We start from the raw sequence: 6,850 nt of genomic DNA, 5'->3' as shown, positions 1-6,850 counted from the left end.
AGGAAAATTATCTTCTTAGAGAGCTATCTAGCTTCTCCTGGTGTACCAACCCGGATCCTAGATAAATCCTCTTTTTTACTCAGCTGTCCCTGGGCAAGGGGATCCAGTACCTTCCACTTTTTTAAGTTGAACAGTCCCGGGTAAGGAGCTAGTCATTTTTCCCATCAGAATGCTCTTTCCCTGTATCTGACCCAGGGAGTGATTACTCACTTAGTCCTTGTCTGTGAGCTAGTTGTAGCCTGTAGGTAGGCCCTTCTAACTGGGCCCCCTCCCAGGCTCCACATCTTCCACCCAAACTCTCCTGCTGCTGAGTAGGCTTAGCTATACTTAAAGGCTGCCCTGACCTCATGCCAAGCCTCCTGCTTGAGGATTGGCCAAAGTCCTCTAAGTGTGCAGGCCAGCTCCTCCTCACCCCTGCTCACTGCTTTGAGTATCTTCTCCAACAGTCTAGAGCAGGGAGAGGTATCAAGGAACTGACCTTCAGAGCTCTCAGCCCTGACCCAAATTTCACCCTGCTGACTATTTCCCCAGGCTGCCACTCAGCCTTTCTAACTAAAAACAAAATGTAACTAGCTCCCCATGGCTATCTAGAGGGGTACTACACAATTAAATAAATAACTAAAACTCCTGTGGAAGTCAACTGAAAATCCCTTTCAGCTGGTACTGCAGTGGCTTAAATCAATTTCCCCCAACAGCCTCTATAGTTTGGTCACTAAAAGCTAAGAAACTTATGAAACCATTGCTGGCCAATTTCTGTGGATAAAACTGGGCAGAAGCATCCAAACTAACACCAAAACTGCCAAGTGTACAACCAGCATTAACCACAATACTTTTAAAATACATATTTCTGGCCATACACTTAATATTTTGATCATTCAACCTCAATTTCAAACTGACTCTCCATTAATATGGAAAATTATTTCAAATATTTTTAATTGGCTGCTGGAAAGTTGAGTTGAAGAAACCCTGACTCAATGTAGCAGAAAATCCTATCAATCAGAATCATAAATTGGCTCCCTATTTTTGATCAATTTCTATTTGATCATAAATAATCTTTCAACCTAATCTTGCTATTTCAATCTGTAAAACTGATCCAAGTTTGCCAATTAATTGAATATATTCATAAAAAGTTGCTTTCATACTTTCAATCACTTTTAATCATATACGTGATTGAATACATGTCTGAAAGAGGCAGATATTGCCTGAAAAATGCTACCTGTATGGCTAGCAGATATTAATCAATATATGTAAAAATGGCCACCCAACCTCCCCAAGACTTCAGTCCACAGTCCCCGATACCAGCAAATCCCACACTAAAGAAAAATCTTGTTTGATGGACTACTACAGACTGAAAATACTATCTGGATCAAATATACCATCAAAATATACAATGGCTTGTGGTTATACTTGGCCATTTGATAGAGCAATCAACCTTTATATTCTTTTTTTTCAATCGAACAGCAATCGATGAAATAAAATGGTGGTTTTAAGTGTTCACGAGGAGTTGAGATTGAAATTGCCATGATCAAACCCAACAGAAATATCTGATAGCTTTGAGGCCCTGTACACACTACTATTATTACTCTCCGGCATTTTTCAGTGTGCTGAAATGCACAACTATGCAAATCACATTACTGAATATGGTGCCCATTCTCATCTGTGCATCATGGCACAGTGAGAGTTTTGACAAGGTGCAGGTACTTCTTTTGGTGCTGGAAAACAAGGAACATAGGGCACACCAGCCTTGCACATTACCTTTTCGATAATTTTATTAGATAGATACATTAGATGTATACTCACAAACAGCATCCAAAATAGAAACACATCAATGTTCACAATATTCTTAAGCAACCTGGTCAACTGAGAAAGTCTCAGACACAGGAAGACCCTCCAAATGGCAACATGATGCAGTGTAATTTTTGGTAAAGGTGCATGTGTTTCTATTGGTACAGAACCCCATAGCCCCAAAGATTTCAATCAGAAAGCATGAAAAGCGTATGAAAAAATGCTTAACTGTGCATTTTTGTTGTGTTTTTGGCAGGGTATTATGTTTAAAAACCAGTGTCCTACTCCTACAAAAAAATCATGAAGTATAAGAAAGTGCAAAAATACTCTAAAAATTGTACTGAAAAAACACATGATTATACAGTAGCACTATTGTGACCCTAGACATACACCTGGTTCACACTAGTGCAGGCTGTGCGGCCAGTTTTTATTTGGACATGGCAGCCCGTTAATTTGACTATACCGTTTCCCATAAGTATCCTCACCTGCGATTGTACTGCGAGCTGAGGAGCATGGGGGTGCTATTCAAAATGACGTGTCTTTCAAGAGCAGCGTGATTCAGATGCTGGTGGTTGCGGGTGCGAGAACCAATGCCATTCCCACAACCAGAATACACAGTGTGGGCTAATGTGAACCTAACCTGAAAATTATTACCGTTTTTATATTTACCATTCCTGATCCGATCTTCAATTAACTGTCAATTTATTGCTCGGTTTCAACTTCATAACTGAATGAATTCTGATGGACAATCAAACTCTTAGGTGGTAGATTGCTTAGTTTCTGGTGATTGCTTTTATTATATATTTGCAAAATTCAGGGGATAGAATGTGGTTAAAATGTAATACAAATTGCCACTTATGACCAGCTTATGGTCTTTACAATATTTTGTAATTATATAATAAAAATTACAACCCCTTCATGGTAATATGTTTATTACTAAAGTATAGCTGGGATAAAAAAAATGAATGTCTGACTCTAAGTTAGTTTTCAGAAATATGAGAATAAGAAAACACAAAATAAATATATCTGGTCTTGTATATGGTTATATTTTCGTAACTTTTATTTTGCTCTGTTGCCGCCCTATCATTTGGAATTTAGTTTTTGTGTATTCCTGCTCCCTTCTCCTGCTTGAACAGTGACCCTCCTGCTTGACCCCTCCACTATCTTGTGCCCATGTCAGAGACCCCCCATGCCAACATTCCATTAACATTTATATTTCCAAAGGAAGGAATGTCCACACAAAGATAGGGTTGCTGCACTTTACTGGTGGAACTTGGAAGATGACACGAATAGTCGCATCACATTGACACACTATCCAGGGTCACTTGACAGTACATTGTTAATCACATTTAGTAGACGGTACATAGTAGTCATATGTGAAAGCATCATGCAGCACTGTAGCACTTTCAGTTTACCATCTTCCCTTAAACAGTCTCTGTCAACCGGGGGTCATTAATCACTGAGGTGGGATCTCTGCAGTCACCTCTTCCATAGGTACACTTCTCCTGTGACCCTCCAGGGGGATAGCCTCACTCCAGGGAACTCTTGCCCTGCTCTAAAAGACCTTTTTCAACCCACCCTAGCCCCCACCTCCATATGGGTCAAGTCCATAGCTGGCCCTTCTGGGTGCAGTTCTACCTCTCCCTGGCATGCAGCACTGCTCCTGATGGTGGGTTCTCTTGCTCCCATGCCCCCAAGTATACTAAGGTTCCTCCCAACCTAGCTTACAACTGGGCCCTGACTCACCCATGACATCCCTACAGTAAGACTCTAGCTAAAAGGGGCCTAGCACCTTATGACACTACTTTCTGTAACCAGAAACAGAGCCACCTAGTGGCAGACTAGATAGCTGGACCTGCCTACAGGTTCAAGCGTCTCCTATGCTGCTGTGACCACCTTTCACCTAAATATTCCTCCTCTGATGCCCCCACACTTCTGTTGCAATAATCTTCCATTGCAGGGGGGGGTAATAAAACTAGGAAACTGTTACAGACACTCATAAAGAGAGCCTGACTATGTCCTCCCTTTCCTCCCATCTTCCACTACAGCTTCATCTTTTTTTTTTTAAGTTAAGTTAGTCATTAAGAGGACATGAATAGAAAATTGTAATCCTTTCAGCCAGCTAGATTTTTTTTTTGAGATGTCATCACCAGTTTCCTGAAACAGGCGCTTATTGCAACACCTCTAACCTGGTTGTTGCATGTAATGGGCAAATCATTTGTATCACTTGTTTTATTTGAAACAAGAGTTAGAAAGAATACAGTGCAATATGATTGGGATAAAAAAAATATCAACATTTTGTAGCATTTGAGTAAAACTGTATTAGCTTCCAATGTTTTTACAACTTCTGGAGAGAATGTGAAAACAAACTCAATTTACAATCCACAGTGCTGGTATAATTTCCATTGTTCTACGAATGACAGCAGGACAGAGAGGACACTTGGCAACTTGGGCAGATGCTCCATAATTATCTCAACCTAAATTTACTGGCATTATTAAAAACAACATAAACAGCACAAACAAAGCGGAACTTTCCCACCAGGGGGAAATCACATATCACTGTCACAAGATCAAGAGTCCAAGACTGACAAGTTTAGACTCCCACCGTACAAAAATACTCCCACTATGTCAGTGCACAGCTGCTGACCCACCACCAGGACACACTTGAGAACAAGGAACGGATGGATGCTCTGATATCTTTCTTCAACAGATAAAGGAAAAAGTGAATTTGTCTGATTGGTGAGAGAGAGAAATATTAGATGCTAAAGACACCATCAGGTCTGAATACTTTTAATATGGTTCTCCTTGTGTAAGAGAATCAAACTTGCTCTTGAAACTTAACTTAAATTATTATTAATTTGTTAGCAGGTGACGGTCAGTCTCACGAGTGGCCATAGAGAGCAGCCAGGTCACCTCTAACATAGACTAACCTACCAGGCAACAAAGGACCTTGCCCTGCAACTCCTCTCGATGTGTGGATGGTGGCCAGAGACTGGACCCCCTCTCCACCCTTCTGGCTGCGTGGCTTTACCCCTTCACTCCCAGGGGATCCATATGCTGGCCCTCATCCTTCTCAGGCTCAACAGCCAGAAAACATAATTGTTGCTCTCTCTCTCCATACCTACTATGATACCCGAATAAATGCACACAGAGGCCGAATGTAGATGCACACTTCTTTACTGAAGCATCTGGAATGGTAATGAAACCTTCTTGTGTCTCAGACCCCCAACACTGTTAGGCATAGTATTCTTCATCCAGACAAATCTCATAAGTCTCTATGGGGCTGGTGGTGTATCCTTGTGCCCATCTCCAGGAGAAAGAAAGATTGAAGCTTCTGTCCCATGGGTAATGGTTCTCCTCATTGTTTCTCTTTCCATGGCCAACAGCTGACCCCCTGACTCTCCCTAACCACCCCTCCCCAGGTATTTAAGGGATCCTTCCAGGAAGAAAATGAATTCATCCTCCTTCCTGGAAGGATTTAAAAGAGCAATACTTTTAGTGGGCCAAACAGTAGACCCAACTCAAGAGTTGGTTCTGGCCAGCTCAGTGGATTGCTTTAAAAAGGGCCTGGATTCTTTCTTGGATACATAGAATATAGCTGGTTGCTAACATTTATAGGTAAAGTTGATTCAGGAAATATCTGATTGCCTCTTGGGGGATCAGGAAGGGATTTTGTTCCCTGCAGGAGCAAATTTAGTCATGCCTTGCTTTGTTTTTTGCCTTCCTCTGGATCAACTGTGGGTGTAGGATTATAACTTTTTGTTTATGGTTGAACTGGATGGACGTTTGTCATTTTTCAGCCAGACTAACTATGTAACTATGTACCTTGCCTACAATATGGTATTATGTTTTGAAAAGAGTAGAGAGCCTCTACCAGATTCTATATTTATGATCCCACAAGGAATATTTTCACACATCACTCCTATTCACACCCCCTTTTGCATTCATTTAAGCATTTTTCATAAATAAGTCTTACAAGGCCCCTCTCTGTTTTACTTGTCACTTCTGTTACGTGTACTTTAATGGGATATCGTTCACTAAAAAAAGATTTGTGATTCAGTGCTGTGATCCAGGCCCACAATCGGTAGGTTCTTCAAATATCAACATGCCACTGATGGAGTCTTCAGGACCTGTAAGTACCCTAAAGATGGACAGCAATAGCAAATGTCTTTTCCTTCTGAAGTGAGGGAGACTAGGGACCTCATGACTGCGGATTTAAATAAGGCATTTAGATTATGAATTTTTTTAATTGTATTATTTGTGTTTGTGTCTGGAGGGAGGGGAGCTTTATATGATTTGTTGGTGTTGATTTGGGAAAGAGTTAAGGCTAAGCAGTTATGCCAGAAAGGTTGATCTGAATATTAGAGCAGCTTCGGCCTGAATGTAAGAAGTGTAACAGTTTTTTCAAGAGTTTTAAACCTATTTTCTCCACTGTAGGGTAACAGGAGCTCTGTGTTCTGATTGGTGGAGAGTTTTCTCCAATTAAGAGAAAGGGCCCCTGTTGCTGAAATGTAAAGGTCTTTTAAAAGCAGGAGCCTAGATGGAAGAATTTCCTTTGTGTCTGAGAGACACTAAAGGTTAGCCATGTGAGTTTGAGTTGATACTCTGTGTTTCTAAAAAGAACCCAAATCTTTGGACCACTCTACCTTATGAGCTAAAAAGACATTTAATGCGAAGAGGCTGTTAAACAGAAAGAATTATGTCAGCTATACAGTATATTATACTTTTTTTGCCATTGAAGTGAATTCTTGAGCTGTGGATGAAGATGTTGTTTTGTTTTATGATTGAAGCAATCAGTAAATGTTCCTGAACATGCAGACCAGCAAGTTTTCATTGTTCCAGCAATGCTAATTAAAGAACATGTAAAGTGGGAATTGAAAGGGAGTATTGTTGAGGGGAAAAGAATATCGGCCTTTAGGTATGTTGTTAATAGGCTGCTACAAAGATGTTTCCCTGGGTCTAGACTCTGGGAAGGAGTAAGAGAGGAATGGACTCCTGAACAGCAATGTGTAAGGACTCCTAGGTTGATAAGTAAGCTGAAGAGGCAAAGGCTGGTCCATGTCTA

The sequence above is a fragment of the Staurois parvus genome, unplaced genomic scaffold (assembly GCF_062004578.1).
Source record: "Staurois parvus isolate SC_StPar_1 unplaced genomic scaffold, SC_StPar_1.0 ptg000708l, whole genome shotgun sequence".
In the NCBI taxonomy this organism is placed as follows: Eukaryota; Metazoa; Chordata; class Amphibia; order Anura; family Ranidae; genus Staurois; species Staurois parvus.
This window is presented reverse-complemented; position numbering follows the sequence as displayed.